Below are 24,305 nucleotides of genomic sequence, written 5' to 3'. Positions count from 1 at the left end.
ATTGGTTGAGAGACACTCTGCATCTGCATCCCACAGACACATACTAGGCAGGTCCACATAGGGGCAAGAACCTGAACATAACCCTAACCCTGAATCATACTAATGCTAACCCTTTAACATCCTAATATCCTGACCCTGTGACTCTAAACCTACCCCCTAACCATAATCCTAATCCTAATCCTAAACCTAGTCCCCTAGCCCTCTAGCCCTAACCCTATGTGCAGGTGCCTCTGGAACAAGGGACTGAGTCTTAATGCATGTCTGTGAGATTCAAGTTGCTAGTTTTATGACGCCAATTGCACCTGGGGATGTTGTGATTTGCTGCACACCTGCAGCTGGATGTGTGCCAAGTGGGTGACAATAATTCAAGCTATGACGACCCCACCAAGCCATCCTGTCAAGATGTTTAAGTATGGGGCAGCACGTTTTCAGTTCATTTTACATACCTCACATTTCCTTGTGTGGCCTTCCCAAGCACTCACTTTGCCAGCTTAGCTAACTAGGTTCACTGGTTTGAGGTAGGCCCATGAACTAGGAATAGTTGGTTGTTCAACTTTAACATGTAAAGTATGAACAAATACAAACTATTAGCTTTGGGGGTAATTAAGTTATTCACAGGGCTAAGCCTAAGATATTTACTGTTTTACATGGCCCTTTGCAGAAGGGTTTATCAACCCTGTGGTCTCATGTTCCCTGGACTCGGTCCTTGTTTGCTCCAGCCTCCTATACACTGCTGGACAGCCCGTACTTTCATGATATTTCAGTATCTGTAGTTAACCCTTAAGTAATATGGGCAATGAGCCAATCACTAACCTAAACAGGCATTATAATTTAATCCTTTGAAAAGTTTGGGTCACAAACTTTTATACTTTGGATGAGGAAATTGGACCATAAATTGGTTACTGAAAGATGATAACTATGAGCTGGGCAGTGGTGGCAAACACCTTTAATCCAGCACTCAGGAGGCAGAGGCAAGCAGATCTCTGATCCAGAGAAACCCTGTCTTGGAAAAAAAAAAAAGATAACTATGTCTATGACATTAAAGTATATATTATCTTCCATCTTAAAAAGATTAGAAGTTAAAAAAATTTCACAGTTCATTGTGTAAATATATACATATACATACATACATGCACTTCACCCCATTCAACATCTTCTATGTCGTGCCAGCTTTGTGCACAGTTTTTTACATATCCTAGCACTGTGAGTATAGAAGGATGAACGTGGCATGCATCTTCTCGCATCTTGACCCTGTAAGAATGTTTTCTTAAACTGGCGGAAGAGATGCGTGTCAGCCAATACCAAGGAATAAGGACTAGTATTGACTCTAATACTAATTAACTTCCAATATCTCAATGGAAGCATTACTATTAGTGTTACAGGTCTCCTGGGAGTAAGGGTGGTGATCTTCAGTAACCTTGTAGAAATTAGTCCCAGTGGAGTGTGTATATGTGTATAAACATCTTACTGAGGTTAAAATTGACTACTTGTTTTTCTGCTTGCCTGAATTAGAGGTTGCTAAGTGACACCCTACCAAATACAGGCAAACAGACAGACGGGCAGACAGGCAGGCAGACAGACAAAAGAATTGTGTTGCTTTCCTCCTGAAAACAGAGAGAGATCTGAGAAGGCCGCCACCTCTTCCTCCTTTTTCTTCATAACAACTATTAACTTGAATTAAAAATTTTAGATTCTGACAAAAAGTCATCATGGCTTTAAAAAAAAAAAATCTTGAGCTAGAGGTGGTGGTGCATGTCCTGAATCCCAGAACTCAGAAGGCAGAGGCATGTGGATCTCTGAGTTTGAGGCCATCATGGTCTACAGAGCAAGTTCCAGAAAAACCAAAGCTACACAAAGAAAGCCTGTCTTAAACACGCCCCCACCAAGAGAGAGAAGAAGAAGAAAAGAAGGAAAGGAAAGGAAAGGAAAGGAAAGGAAAGGAAAGGAAAGGAAAGGAAAGGAAAGGAAAGGAAAGGAAAGGAAAGGAAAGGAAAGATCTTGAAATCCTCGGGTTTGTTTTTGTTTAACTTTATTATCTGGAGCCCTGCTTCTGTTCCACTAATTGCTCCATGGCTCTCAGCACAGGGAGGAGGGCAACAGCACTGGGGCAGGTTAGAAAACATATACATCTCTTTATACCAGAACTGTGCCGAGCTAACCCTCCCCCTAACCCCACCCCCTAACCTAACCCCACCCCTCCCTGTGATGACCTGAATGAGCACAGGTCCCAAAGGCTCAGGTTTGAATGCTTGCTCCCCGGTTGGTGGGATTGTTTGGGAAGGATTTCTCCTTGTTGGAGAAAGTGTCACTAGGAGTGGTCTTTGAGGTTTCAGAAGCCCTTGTCATTCCCAAGCCCATCCTCCTCCCCTCTACCTTTGTGAATGTGGAAGTAGCTTCAGCTACTGCTCCCACACCATACTGACCAACAGCCATCTTCCTGCCATGGTGCTATAGACCCACCCTCTAAAACTGTAAGCAATATACAGTCTTCTGTGAGTTGCCTGGGTCATCATATTTTGTCACAGCAATAGGAAACTAATTCTGCCACAAGTCCTGACCCCATACCCTAGCACCTTAACCCTAACCGTCTATCACTAACCCTCCTAACCTTCAAGGCTAAACCTAAGTAACCATAAATGTAGCCCTTAATTACCCAAATCTAATTCTAACCCTCACCCTAAAACTGGGGACTGGGAGTTATATCACTGATGGGTAGACAGACAGAGAAGGAAACAGAAAATGCTGGTATACATCCATCTCCTTCATCCTCTTGATCTGAGACAAAGGCCTGGCAGGCCTCTTTCTCCCATCACTATCCCCATTCCAGTTGACTGTCTAGGCTTGGCAGATAAGCTCAAGGTTGAACCTGGATGTGTTTATCCAAAGCTGTGGGTCTACCAACTTCCCTTTCTTTGTTTAAACTGACCAATCTGAAATTAAGGAAATAGGACCCATCCCTGGCCACAAAAGACTCTTAAGACACCCTACTCCTGGCACTCAGAAGACAGTGAACTTAAGCTTCTAAAAACCGCATTGTGTTCTGCAAGGGGTCACTATATGCACTGCTGTGGGCTTCCTCACCTTTAATAACGCTTTTTAACCTTTCGCTAATAGCTAGTGTTGTCTGAAATTCTCACTGCTGTTATCTGCTATGCTCAATTGTTCCTGCCTTTAATTCTTTAATTGGAAGAGAAAAGGAACCCAATCTAGACCCCTAGATAGTAACATTTGGGGTCTCGGAGTCAAGGGTTTCTTCTAAGAGCCACTGACGCTGTGAAAGGATAGGGAGCATTGCTGAGCTTCCAAGCCTGCCTCAGTCCTGGGATGGGGGTGTGTCTGGGCGTGGTAGAAATCCCAAGCTGATTTATCCCTACCTTATTTCAAGAATAGATCTGAAACTCACCCCTGAAACACTTCAAGGTGTTTCAGAGAGAAAGAGAATTTTTTCAGATAGCTCTGAACTCTGAAACTACCCCTGGAGTGGCAAAGAGGTCTTCAGCTGATTCCAGGAAAACTTCATGAGCGTTACCGCTAACATTGAATTTTTCATCTTTGTTCTGTTACTCTTTTTTTCTCATTAGTGGCAGGATTCTGATAGAATAATCTTTTCTCTTTGTACTTATCTCATCTCTAAATCTAAAAATCTAAATAAAAGGAAAGGAAGGAAGGATGAAAGAAAGAAAGAAAGAAAGAAAGAAAGAAAGAAAGAAAGAAAGAAAGAAAGAAAGAAAGAAAGAAAGAAAGAAAGAAAGAAAGAAAGGAAGGAAGGAAGGAAGGAAGGAAGGAAGGAAGGAAGGAAGGAAGGAAGGAAGGAAGGAAGGAAGGAAGGAAGGAAGGGAAGGAAGGAAGGAAAGGAAGAAAGGAAGGAAGGAAGAAAGAAAGAAAGAAAGAAAGAAAGAAAGAAAGAAAGAAAGAAAGAAAGAAAGAAAGAAAGAAAGAAAGAAAGAAAGAAAGAAAGAAAAGAAGGGGAGAGAGAGACAGAGTGACAGAGAGACAGAGAGACAGAGAGACAGAGAGGAGAGAGAAATGCAACACAATGCTAAGAAGCTAAGACCATGAGGTTAACTAGCTCCCCCTACTGCCCCTACTGGCCTAAACTCAGAATAGCCCCTTAATGGCTGCTGCCTTCCAGGCACCTACACTGGGCGATATAGTAGAGCTGGCCCTGGCGTGTAAGCATGAGAGAGTTGGTCCCATCCTTTGCCTGGGCAAAACAGGAGACCTGGCCATAGTGGCACAGGAGAGCTGGCAGGCTGAAGAACTAACTCAACTATGACCCAGGCCCAGATCCAGGGCTTAGGAAAAAAATCTTTTTCAACACATGCAGGGCCTGAATATCATTGGGGACGGGAGAGCGGGGGTGGGGGTGGGGGGAATGAGATAATAAAAAATGGGTTTTTTGCTTTTTTTGAGACAGGATTTTTCTACACAGCCCTAACTGTTCTGGTACGACATAGACTAGGCTGGCCTCAAACTCAGACATCCAAGTACCGCTGCCTCCCACGTGCTGGGATTAAAGGCATGCACTACCACACCCAGCCCAGGGCAAACTCTGAATTATACCATCTTTCAATTGCTTGTTCTGTAAGTAAGAAAGCTGCCTGAAATCCCCTGTCCAATTCTTTTATTTTCCTTCAAGATCACCCAGAACTCGGGAGAAAATCCAGGATGGACTCAAAGACAACAGCCAGAGCTGTAGTGTGCTCTAGCCTAGGAAGAAGTGTGAAATGTCAAAAAGAAATTAGCAGAAATTACCAATCAGTAAAAAGTCCCCGAAGTGCTAGCCTGATCTCTGGAAGGTCCAAGGCCCCAGTGCCTCGAATATCTGTGCCCGCTCCCTTAAAGTGCCCTTCTGCTGCCCCGCCCACTTGCCCAGAATGCTTTCATCTTAAGTATCAGGAGACAGAAGAAGCCAACATAGGCGCTGCCTTCTGGACTCACAGAACTGAGCACTGGGAAATTATACTGATGGCTAAGGGCAGTCCATTCGGTCCTTTTAGCAATTAAATTAGATATATGAATCACCTGTTATTAGAACAAACTCCAATCCCTTTAGAAAAGAGTGTTAGACTGAGTTGTTAAAAGTGGAAAATTTCACTGCCCGTGGGACTAAAGATGAGGACTTCACAGGATCAAAACGACACTGTGAAGAATGGAGAGGATCTTTTCATTCTTGTGGAATGTAGGACCTTAGGAAAGCTAGGGTTAAGCCTCTGGGTTATGCCCAGTTATCCCACACAGACTTCCGGAAGAAGAGGACTTCTTTCATTTCCTCAGATTACAGGAGACTTGAAGGGAAAGACAGTAACACAGGACAGCAGCCATAGAAGGAAGTCATCTGAGCTGTCTGTCATGTCAGTAATCGAGATAGGTAAGCACAAAACCCATCCACTCAAAGACACGCACATTCTATTTATTTCTTCCATGGGTCTCTTAGTCCTAAAATTGATCATTATATTGTAATAATTATATATCTCAACGTAACACAAACCCAAAATTTGTGTACTTCATAGGATCCAAAGCATAATATATAAAAAATATTATAGGTTAAAATTTTATAATCACTGAAGACTCAGAAATCAAATTTATATACTCTATCTCTCCCATAATTAACATTTCAGCAATAATTTTAAGCCTTAATGAAAATGATTACTAGAGATATCTGCTTACCCAGTACAACGCTGTTAACATGCTGCCTGGGACCTCCAGTAGACTAATGCCTGTTCCAGAACAATTCATTCACACAATGCATAATTTTATACCTCTCTCCTTCTCCTCTGTCTGCACCCACCTCACCCCACCCCTACCCTCCCCCCCCACACACACACACAATCTAAATAGAGTATTTTAAAATCTTGGAAATAAACTGAGGCTAAAAGCTCTACAGAATTAGTCAAATAAGATACATTAATTTAAGTACAACTTATAGGTTTTTGTTTCAATAAAGTGGAAGTTTGAACTTTAAAAAAATTATCTTGACAGAATAAAAAAGAAAAAAATGCACCTTTTGCTGGTTGGTGGTGGTGCACATCTTTAATTCCAGTACTTGGGAGGTAGAGGCAGACAGATCTCTGTGAGTTCAAGGCCAGCCTGATCTACAGAGTGAGTTCCAAGACAGCTAGGGCTATACAGAGAAACCTCTGCTGGAAAAAAAGAAAAGAAAAAGCATCTTTTTCAGATAGGAGTTATCTTCACTATTTATACCTGTGAGCACCTCCTGACTGCCACTAATGATATACAACTCTAGAAAGTTAAAGACTATCACATGTCCTCTCTATACTGGATCTTCCCAAAAATTCTTTTACACTCACCGAGACCTGATATTCAAAAAGGTGTTGCTCTACATTAGTGAGCTGACGTGAACTGGCTAGTTGGTAAAGGCACCTGCCACCAACTTGATAACTCAAGTTTGATCCCTGGGACCCACATGAATGGAGAATAATTGACTCCTCCAAGTTGTTCTCTCATACATACATACATGCATACACACACACATACACATATACATACATACACACATACACATACATACACATATGCATACATACATACACATATACATACATTCACACATACACATACATACACATATACATGCATACACATATACATACACACATACACATACATACACACATACATACAAATACACATACACATACATACACATACTACATGTGCACACATAGATACATGCATACACATATACACACATGGATACATATATGCATACACACATACATACAAATACATATATACACATACATACAAACACACATACATATGTACATACACACATACAGGTAATTACATTTGTAAAAAAAAGTTTCTCCAATTTAAACGTTTTTACTGTTTTCTAAGGTATATATTTTGAACAAGGGTCTCCCATATTCATTACATGTATAATATATTCAGCATGAATTATTAAACAATGTTTGATATTTGACTAAAACTGTTGCCACAGGACAGGAGAAATGACTAAACAGATGGTAGCCAGAAACAAAATAGCAGCTGATAGCTGTGTGTAATCCAGTCCCAGGAGATCTGACACACTCTTCTGGCCTCCACAGGCTATCTATCAGGCATACATGTAATGTACAGACATGCATACAAACAAAACACCCATACACATAAATAAAATTAATTTAAAAAGCAAAAAACTTTACCATGCAGACTGAGGATATGGCTCAAGGAGACAGCAGATGCTATTCAAACATGAGGACCCAAATCCAGATCCCTCCACCCACACCTAAAACTGGGCATAGGCTAGGCATGGTGGCATATGTCTTTAATCCTAGAACTAAGGAAGCAGAGGCATGTGGATCTCTGTGATTCAAGGCCAACCTGGTCTACATGGTGAGTCCTAGGACACCCAGAACTACAGAGAAACTGTCTCGAGAAAAAATTATAAATAAAAACAAGCTGGGCGTGGCAGCACAACTTGTATAATTCCAGCTCTGGAGGTATAAACAATTAGTATTATGAAGGCTTGCTGGTCCCAATCAGTGAACTCCAGGTTCACTGAGAAAGCTTATCTCAGAACTTGTGAGACAGCTCAGGATGTGGGCATCTGCCATCATGCCAAATGACTAAGTCTAATCCCTGGGATCAACAAGGTAGAAAAAACTGACTCCTGCAAGTTGTCCTCTAGCTCTGAACATAGAAGTGTGTGCTCACGAAAATAAATAAGTATATAAATAAGTTATGTATTTTAAAATGTTTGAAGACAGGGCTGGAGAGTTGGCTTAGTGGTTAAGAGCACTAAGCTCTTGCAGAAGACCCGGGTTTGCTTCCGAGCATCCAAATAGCTCTAAGAACTGCCTGTAACTCCACTGCCAGGGAATCTGATGCCCTCTTTTGGCCTCTGTGTGCAGTGCATGTGATGCACAGACATTCACACATTATACACATAAAAATACATCCTTTAAAAAAAAATAAGCTTTGTATCAAAAAATAAGGTGAGGTCAGTAAGATGGCTCAGCAGATAAAGGCACTATGACCTGGTGTGACCTCATGAGTTAGATCCCCAAGACAACATGGAAGGACATAACCAACCCTCCAACTATGTCACATGTATGCACATACAGACACATGAACACACAAAACAAAATGCTTAATGTAATTTTAAAAAAATCAAAAAGGTAGAGCAATGGAGGAAACCATCCAATATTGACCTCAGACTTCCACATAGTCACATGTGTGAGTGTGTGTGTGTGTGTGTGTGTGTGTGTGTGTGTGTGTGTGTATTCCAGTGTGAACTCTCTGGTGTAAAGTGAGGTGTGAACAATGGTTGAAGGCTTTGCTGCACTGTTCACATTTATAGGGTTTCTCTCCAGTGTGAACTCTGTGATGCTCTCCAACACTTGAGTTCCTGGCAAAGGCTTTGCCACACTGGTTACATTTGTAAGGTTTCTCTCCATTGTGCACTCTGTGATGTCTTTTGAGATCAGAACCTTTGGTAAAGGCTTTTCTCCAAGACTTGAGTTCATGGCAAAGGCTTTGCCACACTAGTTACATTTGCCACACTGGCTACATTTGTACTCTGTGATGTCTTTTGAGATCAGAACCTTTGGTAAAGGCTTTGCCACATCCCTTACACTCACAGGGCTTCTCTCCAGTATGAACTCCCTGGTGCTCTGTAAGTTTTGCAGTTTTGAGTGATTGACTTTTTCGCACTCTTGACACTTGTAGGGCTTCTCTCCAGTATGAACCATGTGATGTTGTTTCAGGCTTAAACCACTGTTAAAGGCTTTGCCACACTCTACATTTGAATGGTTTCTCTCCAGTGTGAATATTTTGGTGTTAAGATTCAAAACATGAACAAAGGTTTTACCATACTCCTTGCACATGTGGGGCTTCACTCCAGGATGAGCGCCTTGACACCAGCTGCTAGTGGAACACTTGGCAAAGGATCTGCCACATTCTCCAACGTAAACTCTCTAGTGTTTAATAAGATTCGAGATTTGCTTAAAAGCTAGGCCACAATCCTGACATTTGTAAGGTTTCTCTCTGGTGTGAATTATTTGATATTGTCTGAAGTTTGAACTCTTGTTAAAGGTTTTAGCACACCCTTTACTGTCATAAGGTTTCTCTACTGTAAGAGTTCTTTGGTGGTTAGCTGAAGCTCTACCATCAGTAAAGGCTTGCCACACTCTTTACACTCAAGCGGGCTCTCTCCAGCATGAATTCTCCAGTGTGCATTAAGTTGTGTGAACAACTGCTTTGCCACATTCCTTACATTTGTAGGGTTTGGCTCTCCTATGAGTTTTCTGGTGTCCTCTGAGATCTGAGTTTTGACTAAAGTCAGGATACATCCTTTACAGTTGTAAGACTCATCTTGAAGGTGGGAACACAGAAGTTTCTTAAGCTCTGATGAAAGACTTCCCATATTTGTTACCTCCATAAACACTCTCTGGAAAAGGAATACACTTACCATGATCTGAACCATGACTGAAGTTTTTATGTGTCTCAGTACATTCATAAGTTTTCTCTCCAGTATAGAAATCCTGGTAGTTTTTCAGGATACAGCTCAGGCTAACAGTCTGGGCAGTCTCATTGCACGTGCTCTCTGCTTCCCAAATCATGTCTGTGGTTTGATTTAACAATTAGAGATGAGAAAATTCCTGCCCACATTCATTGACCCTGGTTCTTTTGGCACAAGGAGTTGTTTGTTGACTACAAAACACTGGAATTTTTATAAAAGAGCTCTCAAACCAATCACATTTAGAAATGTGTTCATTTTCTAATCTAGCTCCAGAAATGTCTGAATAAGAGTGCAGTCCAGTGCTCCAGTTTAAACCATTCAGCTTACTGGTCATGTCGCAGCTCAGGCCCCCTTTCAGACATTCCCAGTTTCCTTTCGGAGGAAAGGCATGTTTCAAATGCGGCTGAGAAGGTTTGCTTATTGAAAGGTAGGGCTCTTTGTGGGTCACTGCCACAACACGAGGTCTTTTCTGAGATATTTTCTGTTCTTGACCTCTGTTGGCAGAGACACTTTTCTCTGTACTTTTGTTAGCTGTCACACATGGTCCACTGTAAAGTACTTCCTGACTTTCACTCTTCCTCACACGCTCCCACTGTCTCCATAGATGGACACTGTCGTTGCCACACTGTTGGGTCTTCTGCTCCCCTCTTCATGGACAGAATGCTTCATGTCCCGCTTTGATGAAAAGTCTTGGGTACCATGAGAGGATGCCTCTGCAAGAAATAAGAACAAATGCCTGGGGGCGGGTGAAAACACTGCACATACAATATGCGAGAGCACAGCAGACAGAGAAGCCCACTGAAGCCCAAGGCATTCATCACCACAGCTAACAACATGCTAACCTAATCGGCCTGTAAGCCTTCCAGAACAGCCCAGGTGAACACAGCACTGAGGGAGGGCATGCAGCCAGGACTGTTACTTTGGTAACCACAGCTTTCCAATCCCCAAACAACACTGTGGACTTAGGGAAACAATCTCCATCTCTCTTCCTCATCACACAGCTATCATTTTGAGATTAGAAAACTGTCTATCCATTCTATTAACACTTATCAAGAAGGCAAAATACAGCTAGGCAGTGCAGATGCACACCTTGCATCCTAGCACTTGGGAGGCAGAGGCAGGCAGACCTCTGAATTTGAGGCCAGTCAGGTCTACCAAATGGTGTTCCAGGACAGCCAGGGCTATACAGAAACACACTGTCTTGAAATGAAAATTAAAAAGAGAGAGAGAGGTAAAACACTTAAGTATTTACTATTTAATTACTCACCAAGCAGCACAGGAGCACCCCTGACACCATTAAACCTATTGATGTTCTGTAGCCTTTAAATTAATCTAAACTCCCAATGAGCAAAGTCACTAAGGTTAACTTTTCCAAATTCCACATTGGTGAGATCATACAGGAACTGATTCTCTCTTTGGCTTATTTCTCTTCATGTAAAACCCTGTGTGCTACCATGTTGCTATGAGTGACTGAACAGCAATCTCCTATAATCTAACATGCCTTCATTCATTCATCCATGGAAAGCCACTTGACTGATTTATGCCATACTGAACACCGGAGTAAAGCTATTTATTATACATAACGATGTAGCATTCCTTACCTAAACATTCAGGAGTGAAATTGCTGGATCGTGTGGTCAGTGCGTGCGCGCGCGCGCGTGTATGTGTGTGTGTGTGTGTATGTGGGTATGTGTGTGTGAGTGTATGTGTGTGTGTGTGTGTGTATGTGGGTATGTGTGTGTGAGTGTATGTGTGTGTGAGTGTGTGTGTATATGTGTGTGTGAGTGTATGTGTGTGAGTGTGTGTGTATATGTGTGTGAGTGTGTGTGTGTATATGTGTGTGAGTGTGTGAGTGTGTGTGTGAGTGTGCGAGTGTGTATGTATGTGTGAGTGTGTGTATGTGTGTGAGTGTGTATGTGAGTGTGCGAGTGTGTATGTATGTGTGAGTGTGTGTATGTGTGTGAGTGTGTGTGTGAGTGTGCGAGTGTGTATGTATGTGTGAGTGTGTGTATGTGTGAGTGTGTGTATGTGTGTGAGTGTGAGTGTGTGTATATGTGTGAGTGTGTGTGTGTGTGTGTGTGTGTGTATGGTAACTACTATTTCCTACAACTTCACTAATCTACTGTCCACTAGTTTAAAATGAACAAATTTCAGTGAAAATTAACAGCATACAAAGAGACAGGGAGACTCAGCTCAACTGAAAGCCAAATAAGAGTCAAGAAAACTCCGATGTATAAATTAGCTAAAGAACTCTACCTTTAAAGAAGTGAAATGACCTAAATTAGAATAAAGAAAGCAACAAAAGGAAGAAAATGAGAACATGAACAGAAAGGTAACAAGTGTGAATTGAAGTAGAAATTATATACCTAAAGAATTCAATAAAAACTAATGGCTGAGCCAGTGACACGCTGGTAGAGGTCAAAGACCTGTGTTGATACTAGAAACCAACAGAACGGAAGGAGAGATGCTGTCCTCCAACCTCCACATCCACACAGCACACATGCATGCCCACACAGACGTGTATACACAAGCATACATACAAACATATGCACACACGTAAGTGTAATAGAAAGATTTCTATAAATAACAATGGCTACTACAAAATTGTAAGTTTGAGAACTAGGATGCTATCAAAATTTAAGAACCTCAACATCTCCAACTGGGATTATCAGGAAAAGATTCAAAATGAAGCACATTCTAACCAGAGTTTCAAAAGTCACCAAAAAAAAAAAAAAAAAAAAATCCCGAGAGGCACTGGAAGTGATAACCCTCCGCAAGGATGCAGCGGTATGATTATGTTGATACTCAGGCAGAAAATGGGGATATAGAGTGAAAAGAACAAAACAACCAAGAGCCCTGTACCCAGCAAACGCGCGTCAACAGCGAAGGGGATGCCCTACACTTGACTATTCCAGGGAGTCCTGACCACCAAAGACTAAATTAATGCTGGAAGGTTGCAAGAATCATATGAAATGTAAAGCTCTCTGAGAAGAACAAATACTTATATAAATATGGAATCCTCTAGGTCTCTCATGATGATACATAAAGCATTTTTAAGTCCTTTACAGAATCTGAAAGAAAAAATATAACCACCATAAAAACTGATAAGTAGCTATGAAATATAAAGTAGCTGTCTTATTAGTAAAAGCTAAGGATTTTATATGGAATTAAAGCCAATTTATTACCAATTTGAAATAGTGTTATACATTTAAAATGACTTTTTATATTCCCCTTATAAATTGCAAAATACTTATAGAAGATAAAGGAAATAGAAAAAGCATAATAAAAAAATCAGTGACCAAAAACTGTAAGAAAACAGGGCAGTGGTGGCGCACGCCTTTAATACCAACACTTGGAAGGCTGAAGCTGGAAGGTTTCTGAGTTCGAAGCCAGCCTGGTCTACAGAGTGAGTTCCAGTACAGCCAGGGCTACACAGAGAAACCCTGTCTCAAAAAAAAAAAAAAAAGTAAGAAAGGTAAGAAAAATAATTATAAGAAATAAAAAATAATAATTTTTTCAGTAAGTTTGTTAAATAAAAATTGTTTTATATTTAATCCCAAATCAAAATACACAAATTCACTAAAAGAATTAAACCTCTAAAAAAAAAAATCTAATCTTGCAGCTGGAGAAATGACTCAGCAGTTCAGAGCACTGCTCCTCTTCCAGAGGTCCTGAATTCAATTCCCAGCACCCACATGATAGCTCACAGCCTCTGTAACTAGTTCCAGGGGATCTAAAACCCTCTTTTGGCATGAGCACCAAACACACAGACTTACACGCAGGTAAAGTACCCATACTCATAAAACAAAAATAATAATGTCTAATATGCTGTCTACAGTAAACTTCTTTGTTGATGGCTTTTGGTCTATATTTAGTACAATAAAGATTAAGTAGGAGCCACCAATAATCTCTTTAGACCTAAGACCAAAAAAAGGCCAAAAGCAAATGGATAAAAAAGGAACTGTCTGTAATAAGTGATGACATGAAAGTAGAGGTAGCTATAATTATATTGTATAAATTACATTTTTTTGGTTATTTTTGTTTTTTTCAAGACAGGGTTTCTCTGTATAGCCCTGGCTTCCTGGAACTCACTCTGTAGACCAGGCTGGTCTCGAATTCAGAAATCCACCTGCCTCTGCCTCCCAGAGTGCTGGGATTACAGGTGTGCACCACCACTGCCCGGCTTAAGTTACATTTTAAACTTCTTATGCAAGATGTAATATGCTTCAAGACTAAAGCTCTAATAAGACAAGAGAAGACTCATATATAAGGGGGAAAAAACTGGGCCTGGTAGCTCGTGCCTGTGATTCCAGGACTGGGGAGGTTGAAGCAAAACACTTGTCACACGTTCCAAGGACACCCAGGCTACAGAAGGAGATCCTATTAAATAAAATTAAACTAAATTAAGCTACAACTAAAGTTAAACAAAACAAACTATAAATAATAAGAAGGATCATTTTCTAGGATGCTGTTTATATATACATATATATGTTATATATACACACATATACAGTCTGTCATGTCACACACTCTAAATATAGGCAACAGACACTGACTGAACTGAAAAAAATGAAAAGCAACACGTTAATAATCAGACTTGATTTCTCACTTGAAGCAAAAATAAAGTCAGATAGCAAGGAAGTTGGGAAACAGCAGGCCCTTCAACATACACAACCAATCAAAATACACAACCAATCAAAATACACAACCAATCAAATACACAACCAATCAAAATACACAACCAATCAAAAGTTTCCCAGACACACCAAGTGCGATGCTCAAAATGGCCTGGGTGGATATTAACATGATGAAATTCTTTTCTAACCACAAAGGAAAAAATAAAAACTAAAGAGAAGAAATCAATCATGAAAGAAAAAAATCAGAAAATCAACACATTTTCAGCAATTAAATAGAAAATTGTCTTGCTCAAAAACTGGAAAGCTTTAATAAAAATATGTATACTACCAAAACTGATCAAGAGATTCTATGCAACAGCTATCAAAATCCCAGGATCACTTTTTTTTTCTTTTAACAATACTAGGAAAGGCAATTGTAGAACCCATAAGCAACCTCAAAGATTCCTGAAGAACTCAAGAACAGCGTGGGAGCACCATCCTGCTCTGTCATACTATATCCCAGCATCATTATAAAGCATAGTAAGCTATAGTAATCAAGATAGCTTAACATGGAGATGATGAGGTTTGATGTAGGGTGATCGCTAGATAGAAAGGAGGAGACTTAAGAGGTTTCGGAGCATGATAGGTACAGAGATGCCTTTCTGTATTGCAGGAGGGCCAAAGCAAGGGTCTTGCCACTGAAACAGTCTCTCAACCACACTGCAAACCCAGCCTCCTCTTTAGCTCCGACCACTCACCCGCTTCGTTAATTCTACCCACCTGGGTGTTGAGACTCAGACTTTCTCACAGGTCCTGAAAGGATAAAGAGAACACTAGTTCTGTGTCTTTGTCCAGGAACAAACTTGGCAAGGTCCTGTCTGAGGCTGGAGTCAAGGTTTCAGCTCCTGGGAACCTTGTTTTTTCCCTGAAGGGCTGTGGCTATCAGTTGTAAGGCACCTGTGTCTGAGCTATCCTGTGTTCTCTTTGCCAACATCTGATTCAGCTCTCTGCTGACCTTGGCCCATTTCTCCCCTACAAAAAGCACAGAAGATGCCATGCTTCTTGATAAACTTGCCTGATATAAGTCAGCTTATGCAAGACCTCCCGAGCCCAGCTTTCATCCTCCCCATCCTCTCATCCCCTGGTCCATCCTCTCTCGGGAGCCTGTCACTGAAGAAGGACCCAGTCTGGTCCAGGTCACCTGGGCATGCAGCTACAGTCTCGTGGATCTTAACACTCAAGGCTTTTTCCTTTGCTCTGCAAAGGTGACTGTGTCCAGCTTACAGACAGCAAGATTTGTTCATAGGAAAACGGAAGATGATTCTTAGAATTCTCAATGTAAGTGAAGACATCCCTATTCCAGTGTGATTGATACAAGAAAGACTAAACAGGACAGAGAGGTGGCTCGGCAGTTAAGAGTGCTTACTGCTCCTGCAGCAGACCTGGGTTCGGTTCCCAGCCTCCACACGGAAGCTCACAACCACATCTAACTCCAGTTCCAGGAGATCCGTGCCTTGTCTGACCTGCATGGGCTCCCACACATATGGGTGCACAGACACTCACTCAGACACATTCATACACAGAAAATAAATATTATTTTTTAAAAGATATAATAAGAGTCTAGAAATCTGTTTCTCCAAACATTGATTCTTCAGATTCCAATTTGAAAATCCTGGAATCTACTTCCAGCTACTAACAAATCAAAGGTAAAGGGAAAACAGTGTATTTTTGGATGTAGGCCACGGTATTTTAAACTAGTGAGTTCCTAATAACTACCACAAATGAATGTATTACCCCAAGAAATAGAGAGGATTATAAGCACATCATGATTATTTTATTTATACCAAGCAATAGCTCATTTCTTCCTGAAAGGCAGGAATCTAGAATATACTCAAGCAGTGTAAAGATATGCAGGGATACTCCCCAGAGGAAGTTAACTAGTGTTGGCCACACGCCTCTGAGGGAAGCTGTCCTCACCCACAGACAGCAGGTTTCTGTAATTCTCCACATTACATCCCTGTAAAAGTCCTGCTGAGCTGAGTCCAGACATTCCCACTCCTCTGGGGAAAAATTAACGGCCACATCATCAAATGTCATCAGGTCCTAAAAGAAACAGAAATAATATATTAACTGTTAACACTGACAGAGTTCCTAATCTGGTCAAAGATGAAGAGAGTTAGAACTGATTGTGGCAGTCGCCTTAATTATTCATTAAAATAATTTGTATTGTTGGTTAGGTGGTTTTTTGAAATAGGGTCTATACAGCTTAGCTGGCCTCCAGTTCACAGAGACTGCTGCCTCTGCCTGGGACTAAAGCCATGGATCAGAGCACAGAGCCTCAATTAAGGTCCTTTCTTATTGGGAAATAAATTTTCTGTCTAATTTAAAGATTTCTTAAAGAACTTTTTCAAAATTAAGCTGGGCATTGTGGCGCTCACTTTTAATCTCATCTTGAGAGGTAAAGGCAGGAGGAGCTCTATTAGTTCAAGGCCAACCTGGTCAACATAGTGAGTGCCACACAAGGCAGGGCTACACAGTGAGAAGCTGCCTCAAAAAAAAAAACCCACAAAAATTAAAACAAGTCAAAACAACACAAATAGGAGACAATAAATAACAGAAAAATAAATTAAAAAAATTGGGTTGGGCATGGTGGCAATGCTTTTAATCCCAGCACTTGGGAGGCAGAGGTAGGCCTGGTCTACATAGTAAGTCCCAGAAAGCAACAGTTACACAATGAAATCCTGTTTTTAAAAAAAAGAGAAAGAAAAAAGTAAAAGGTTTTAAGTGTAAAATTATATTTTGGAAAAGAAAGATTATGAAAAAAAAGCCTTGGTGTAATAAAACAAAGTTATATAATAAAATAAGATTGTATACTAAAGATAATAAGAATATGATAAAACTATATACTTGAGGCTGGAGAGATATGTGGCCCAGTAGTGCTTAAGAGCATGCACTGTTCTTGAAAGGGCCTTGAGTTCAGTTCCTGGCACACACATTAGCCAGTTCACAACCTGCACACCTCCAGCTCTGGGGAATCTGATATCTTTTTCTGGCCTCCACAGACACTTCACTCACATGCACAAATCCACAAACACACAGAGTCAAAATTTTTAAATTAAATCTTAAAATCTATGCCAGGTGGTGGTGGTGATATAGACCTTTAATCCTAGCACCCAGGAGGCAGAAGCAGGTGGATCTCTGTGAGTTCAAGGCCAGCCTGATCAAGTTCCAGGATAGCCGGGGCTATGCAGAGAAACCCTATCTCAAAACAAAAACTAAAATAAAACCAAAAATTTTTTTAAAAAAACTATAGGCTTATGTAAAAAATAATTTAGGATGGGCATGGTGATACACGCCTTTAATCCCAGCACTCAGAAGTCAGAAGCAAGTGGATCTCTGTGAGCTCAGGGCACCTTGACCTGTATAGAAAGTTCCAAAGCAGCTAAAGCTACACAGTGAGCCCTTGTCTCAAAATAATTAATAATGATTAATAATCATTTCTAAAGAGCGGTAACTAGGTGGTCCTGGAGAGGGTGGCCCTTCCCCTCAAAATAATAATCACTCTAAAACTTTATTCAACCATAAAAAAGAAGGAAATCAAGCTATATACAAGAGAATAAATGAAACCAGAAAACGTTTAAGCAAAATAAGCCATACTTAAACTCATCTCATCCTTCATCTCACATGCAGAAACTACAGCGAGAAAGAGGAACAGAGAACAGACGGACCTGAAGCTGCTGAACCTGGCAGGGAAGGGAGCCAGGGAGAGAAGGGAGGGCGTGGGAAAGTGGCATGAGGGGGCCCAAGCGTGGCAGGCGTGTAAGAAAGCGCCTCTATAAAACCTGCTGATCTGCGCAATTTATGTGAAACTATTATACATTTTAAAGATAAGGAAAACAAAACAAAACTGATAAATAAAACTTTTATTTTATGTACCCATATGAAATAACTACACACCAAAACCCAAAGACTAGCCAGGCATGGTGGTGCATGCCCTTAATCTCAACACTCAAGAGGCAGAGGCAGGTGGATCTCTGTGAATTCTAAGCTACCCAGGACAACACCCTGAGACCCTGTCTTGGAATTGGGAGGAGAAAGACCAGACATTTTTACTTTGATAAAAGTAAGAAATATACTGTCAAAAAAGAAACTTACTCTTTGAAATTGTGTTTTGCTTTCTTTTCAGACACTATTAATATGCACACACCTAACAATACAAAATAAGAGCAACATTTGAACCTTACAATTTCTTCCTATTCTTTATTAACTATTTGTTTTGAGCTATATTTCAGATTTTTAAAACACTAGAAAATATGATTTTTTTCCTGAAAATACAAGAAAAGTGTGTATAACCATGGCATGAAAATGTGCTACAATGAAAACCTGCACACTAAGGTCTGCTTCAGGGCCTTCACTAATACAGCCGGTACCTTCCATAAATGTGAGACTTCATTCCCGAAAGCAAAACAAGCACAGAACTTCAAATATATTGAGAGATGGCTCAGTGGTTAAAATCCCTTGCTGTTCTTATGGAGGACCAGAGTTTGGTTCCCATTGCCCATGTCAGGTGACTCACAATTGTCGCTCCTGATCCAGGAGATCCTATGACCTCATCTGGCCTCCAAAGCACTCCACATTTGCACATTTATGTGCATGTGTATACAAAAAAATAACAATAAAAATGTTAATTCCACAAGATAAAGAGAAAAGCATTTAACAGTATAATGGAAAATCTGGCCAAGGGCACCTTAACCAAGTGTATGAAGTTTTAATTAGCTATGTAGAACAAATTGGCAGAAAGCAGCCACTATCTGGCTCCTGCCCAGCTGCTGATGGAAACCACACAGGCCAATATGGATCCATTCCTAAGATCATGGTGATCAACCCACATATGAAGTGAGTTGCAGGAACACAGCTGCCCAGAGATGGCTCGCTCAGCAGGATCTGAGCATACAACGCACGCAGGGTGGGCAACTAACACAGCTTTACCAGGGACCTTACTGTCCGCCTAGCACCACCCCGCAAAGGGACAAGTAGATACCCAGAGTCCCCACTGTCTGCACAATCCCGCCCCCAAAACAGAGCAGACTTGAACCCCGCTACCCTGGGGCAGACTCGAGGGAGACCTGTGAAAGCCGAATCCCGCAAGGACGCCAAACAGACACTTATCATCTCCTCGCTTCCGAAGTCTCCCGGGCCTCTACGAGTGCCTCCGGGACCAGGTCACGGGGTGACAAGGCACCCAACAACCTCAATGCCTCTGCAGCAGAACAACAGGAGCTCCCAAAGGTGCTAAAGAGGGCCAGCTCCAGCGAATGCCGGCGAGGTTTTGAGAGCACGCCCACCGCTCTGGCCACGTTCCTAATTGGACAGTTATCAAACGACACTTCTGATTGGACAGAGCTCCTGGCCCAATTCCTCTAATTTAGGATGACAATAAATGATTGCTGTTGATCTGGTTTGCGTTGGGTTTGGGTTTCAATTTCATTTTGGTTTGGGTGGATTGAGCCCAGAACTTCTGGCAGCAACTATGTTAAGGCAAATTTTCCACCAGGAGTACAGTTACCCAGACTCCAACACCATCTGAACAGGCCAGGAAAACAGCAACACGTAGCTATCACACTCTCTAAAACTCCAGAGAGGAAACAGAAACCGAGGAACAAAACACCCACGCAAAAAGATAAGTGCCGAGATCGACACCTAGCTCTTGAATCATCGCAAACCCATCGAAAAAACACAATCAACAACACCCATGGCTATGTGTCACACCGAAGGCCAGCTCTCCCGCCTCAGCAGCCCCTGAATATTCCAACGCAGCTGAAGCACAGAGAACGACTTTCAAACAGCCTTTATGGTTCCCACGCTCGCCCCCAGCCCTCCCGCTCCTCCCCACACCTCATCGCTATCCCCATTTCCCTCCTCACCTGCTCTCCCACTCAGTTCCCTCCCTCTATTCTCCCCAACCCTACACAAAGAACTACTGGCAACTGAGGAAAGTCAGAAGTGGGGGAGGTGGTCTTCCCCAGGGAATAGCGCGCCAACGGGTTGCTCAGTGCCAAATGGTGAGCCCTGAAAACACACACGTAACATTAGACAGACGGAGCATGTTACACTTAGAAATATATATGTATATACATCTGTGCATGCGGCAACAATTAATAGAAGCCATGAATTTAAAGAGTTGGGAGGAGTGTATGGGAGGGTTTGGAGAGAGAGACAGAGAGAGACAGAGAGAGACAGAGAGACAGAGAGAGAGGGGGGAAATATATTATAATCTCAAAATTGTTAAAAGCAAAAACAAATACCAATAAGAGTTTTAGATAATGCGATATCTATTTAAGAGGCATTTGGGATATATTAGAAATTGCTGTCCAGTTGCCCATGTGAGGAAATGCTACCATAATGGAATATGAGAAGGTTCTTTGGGAAATGCATATGGATATAGAAGAGCAGAGTCCTGACATTGGCCATTTTCAAGTGTTAATAATTCACCTGTTGTCATAAGTTGTCAAAAGGATGGATGGTGGAAGGGGGTGTGACTGGGAAGAGGATGGATAGGCAGAGAGTGTGTGATCCAGTGAGGCAAGCCCTTGCATAATCTCTTCCTTGAGAGTGGGTGTGCTTCTAACCAAAAGGACACAGCACAGACGGCATGATGTTACTTGTGGGGTGATGTTATACAAGATTGTCTTATCTGAAGCCAAAGATCCTCCTGCCAGGAGAATCAAGCACCAGTATCATCAAGAGCCTGTGAAGGGAGCCATGGGCAAGAGCCAAGGACACTCTCCCGCCATCAGCCAACCAGATAATAGAGCCTCCATCTGACCCCCACAGGAAATGAATCCTGCCAACAAACTGGGAAGTAGAATAAGGTAGAAAACACCAAAGTATAGATACTGCTTGTTGCATTGTGTGATGATGTATTTAAAGCACTGTATATACTGCCTATTTGCCAAGCATGATTTCGCTTGTTACCTGGAACAAAATGACCTGGAGAAGTAGATAAAACACTGAGTCTCTGCTGAGAACAGCTGGCTGACTGCCGCGTGGGCTTCTGTAAAATCTTGCTTGCTTGCTTGCCCACCCCACCTGTGGTCTTAGAGTATAAAACAATAATACAGACTAGACCTGTCAAAGCTTTTCCAGAGCTGTCCTAGCTTCGCTGTGTTGATAATGTCCCCTTGATTCCACTCTCCTTGGTGTCAGAGTGCTTATCCAGAAAGATTCCTGCAACAACTGAGCAAACTTGGAGGCAGACCTTCCCTGGAAGTCTCTGTATGAGAATGTGTTTTTGTAAGCCCCTGGAGCAGAGATCTAGGCAACCTGGGCTTCTGGCTTCCTGAAATGCAGATAGACATATTGTTTTATGGATAAGTGTAGAGAAACTTGTTCTGCAGTAATAGAAAACCATTACTGATAATTGATCAGTCACCCTCCTCTGGCTTCTGTAAACATGTGGCACACAAGCATAACATACAGGCAAAAACCATAATGAATCTAAAAGAAAAAGGGCAAAGAGCAAAAAGTAAAGAGAAAAACTAAGGGTCATAGTCCACAAAGGCTCATTGTGGGCAGTGGCCACCGCTCCAACTTTTTACACATCCTTCTATGCTGGGATCCCTGCAAGAGGAACAGCAAAACAGCTTTTTTTTTCTTTTCTTTTTTTTTTTTTGTTATTAGATATTTTATTTACATTTCAAATATCCCCTTTCCTTGTTTCCCCTCTGAAAACCCCCATCCCATCCCTCCACCCTCTGCTCACTAACCCATCCACTCCCAATTCCCTGTCCTGGCATTCCCCTACACTAGGGCAATGAACCTTCACAGGTCCAAGGGCCTCTCCTCTCATTGATGTCTGACAAGGCCATCCTCTGATACACATGCAGCTAGAGCCATAGGTCCCTCCATGTGTACTCTTTGGTTGGTGATTAAAGTCCCTGGGAGCTCTGGGAGTACTGGTTGGTTCATATTGGTGTTCCTCCTGTGGGGCTGAAAACCCTCCTTGGGTTCTTTCTCTAGTTCCTCCATTGGGGACTCTGTGCTCATTTCAATTGTTGGCTGAGAGCATCCACCTCTGTATTTGTCAGGCACTGGCAGAGCCTCTACAGAGACAGCTATGTCAGGCTCCTGTCAGCAAGCACTTGTTGGCATCCACAATAGTGTCTGGGTTTGGTGCCTGCATATGGGATGGATCTCCAGGTGGGGCAGTCTCTGGAGTGCCTTTCCTTGAGGCTCTGATCCACACTTTGTCTATCTCTTCCCATGGATATTTTGTTCCCCCTTCTAAAAAGGACCAAAGTATCCACACTTTGGTCTTCCTTCTTCTTGAGCTTCATGTGTCTGTGAATTATAGCTTGGGTATTCTGAGCACCTGGGCTAATATCCACTTAAGAGTGAATAAATACCATGTGTGTTCTCTTGAGATTGGGTTACATCACTCAGGATGATATTTTCTAGTTCCATCCATTTGCCTAAGAATTTCATGAATTCATTATTTTTTAATATCCCAGTAGTACTCCATTGCACAAATGTACCACATTTTCTGTATCCATTCCTCTGTTGAGGGACATCTGGGTTCTTTCCAGCTTCTGGCTATTATAAATAGGGCTGCTATGAACATAGAGGAGCATGTGTCCTTATTACATGTTGGAGAATCCTCTGTGTATATGCGCAGGAGTGGTATAACTGGGTCCTCAGGTAGTACTATGTCCAATTTTCTGAGGAACTGCCAAACTTTTTCCAGAGTGGTTTTACCAGCTTGCAATCCCACCAGCAATGGAGGAGTGTTCCTCTTTCTCCACATCGTCACCTGTATCTGCTGTCACCTGAATTTTTGATCTTAGGCATTCTGACTGGAGTGAAGTGGAATCTCAGGGTTGTTTTGATTTGCATTTCCCTGATGACTAAGGATGTTGGACATTTCTTTAGGTGTTTCTCAGCCATCTGGTATTCCTCAGTTGATAATTCTTTAACTCTGTACCCCATTTTTAATAGGGTTATTAGGTTCTCTGGAGTCTAATTTCTTGAGTTGTTTGTATATATTGGATATTAGTGCTCTATTGGATGTAGGATTGGTAAAGATCTTTTCTCAATCTGTTGGTTGCCGTTTTGTCCTATTGACAATGTCATTAGCCTTACAGAAGCTTTGCAATTTTATGAGGTCCCATTTGTCAATTCTTGATCTTAGAGCATAAGCTATTGGTGTTCTGTTCAGGAAATTTTCCCCTGTGCCCATGTGCTCGAGGGTCTTGCCCCACTTTCTTTTCTATTCATTTCGGTGTATCTGGTTTTATGTAGAGGTCCTTGATACACTTGGACTTGAGCTTTGTATAAGGGGATAAGAATGGATTGATTTGCATTCTTCTACATGCTAACAGCCAGTTGAACCAGCACCATTTGTTGAAAATACTGTCTTTTTTCCACTGGATGGTTTTAGATCTTTTGTCAAAGATCAAGTGACCATAGGTGTGTAGGTTCATTTCTGGGTCTTCAATTCTATTCCATTGATCTTCCTGCCTGTGTCTGTACCAATACCATGCAGTTTTTAATCACTATTGCTTTGTAGTAGAGCTTGAGGTCAGAGATGGTGATTCTGCTAGAAGTTCTTTTATTGTTGAGAATAGTTTTAGCTATCCTGGGTTTTTTGCTATTCCAGATAAATTTGGAAATTGCTCTAACTCTATGAAGAATTGAGTTGGAATTTTGACGGGAATTGCATTGAATCTTTAGATTGCTTTAGGCAAGATGGACCTTTTTACTATATTAACCCTGCTAATCCATGAGCATGGGATATCTTTTCATCTTCTGAGAACTTCCATTTCTTTCTTCAGAGACTTGAAGTTCTTGTCATACAGATCTTTCACTTTAGTTAGTCACACCAAGGTATATTATATTATTTGTGACTCTTGTGAAGGGAGTTGTTTCTCTAATGTTTCTAGGCCTGTTTATCCTTTTAGTAGAGGAAGGCCACTGATTTGTTTGAGTTAATTTTATATCTAGCCACATTGCTGAAGTTGTTTATCAAGTTAAGTAGTTCTCTGGTGAAATTTTTCAGGTCACTTAAGTATTCTATCATATCTAAGCAGGCTGAGAAAGAAATTAGGGAAATGACCCCCTTCACAATAGCCACAAACAGTATAAAGTATCTTGGGGTGACTCTTACCAAACATGCGAAAGATCTGTATGACAAGAACTTCAAGACTCTG

General features: G+C 41.5%; 1 pseudogene; it reads right to left on the bottom strand.

Moving 5' to 3' along the window:
* Positions 1-4,640: 4,640 nt before the first annotated feature.
* On the bottom strand, positions 4,641-19,416 carry LOC127678218 (zinc finger protein 331-like; annotated as a pseudogene).
* Positions 19,417-24,305: the final 4,889 nt, after the last annotated feature.

Source organism: Apodemus sylvaticus, chromosome 1, assembly GCF_947179515.1.
Source record: "Apodemus sylvaticus chromosome 1, mApoSyl1.1, whole genome shotgun sequence".
NCBI classification, from domain to species: Eukaryota; Metazoa; Chordata; class Mammalia; order Rodentia; family Muridae; genus Apodemus; species Apodemus sylvaticus.
This window is presented reverse-complemented; position numbering and strand designations above follow the sequence as displayed.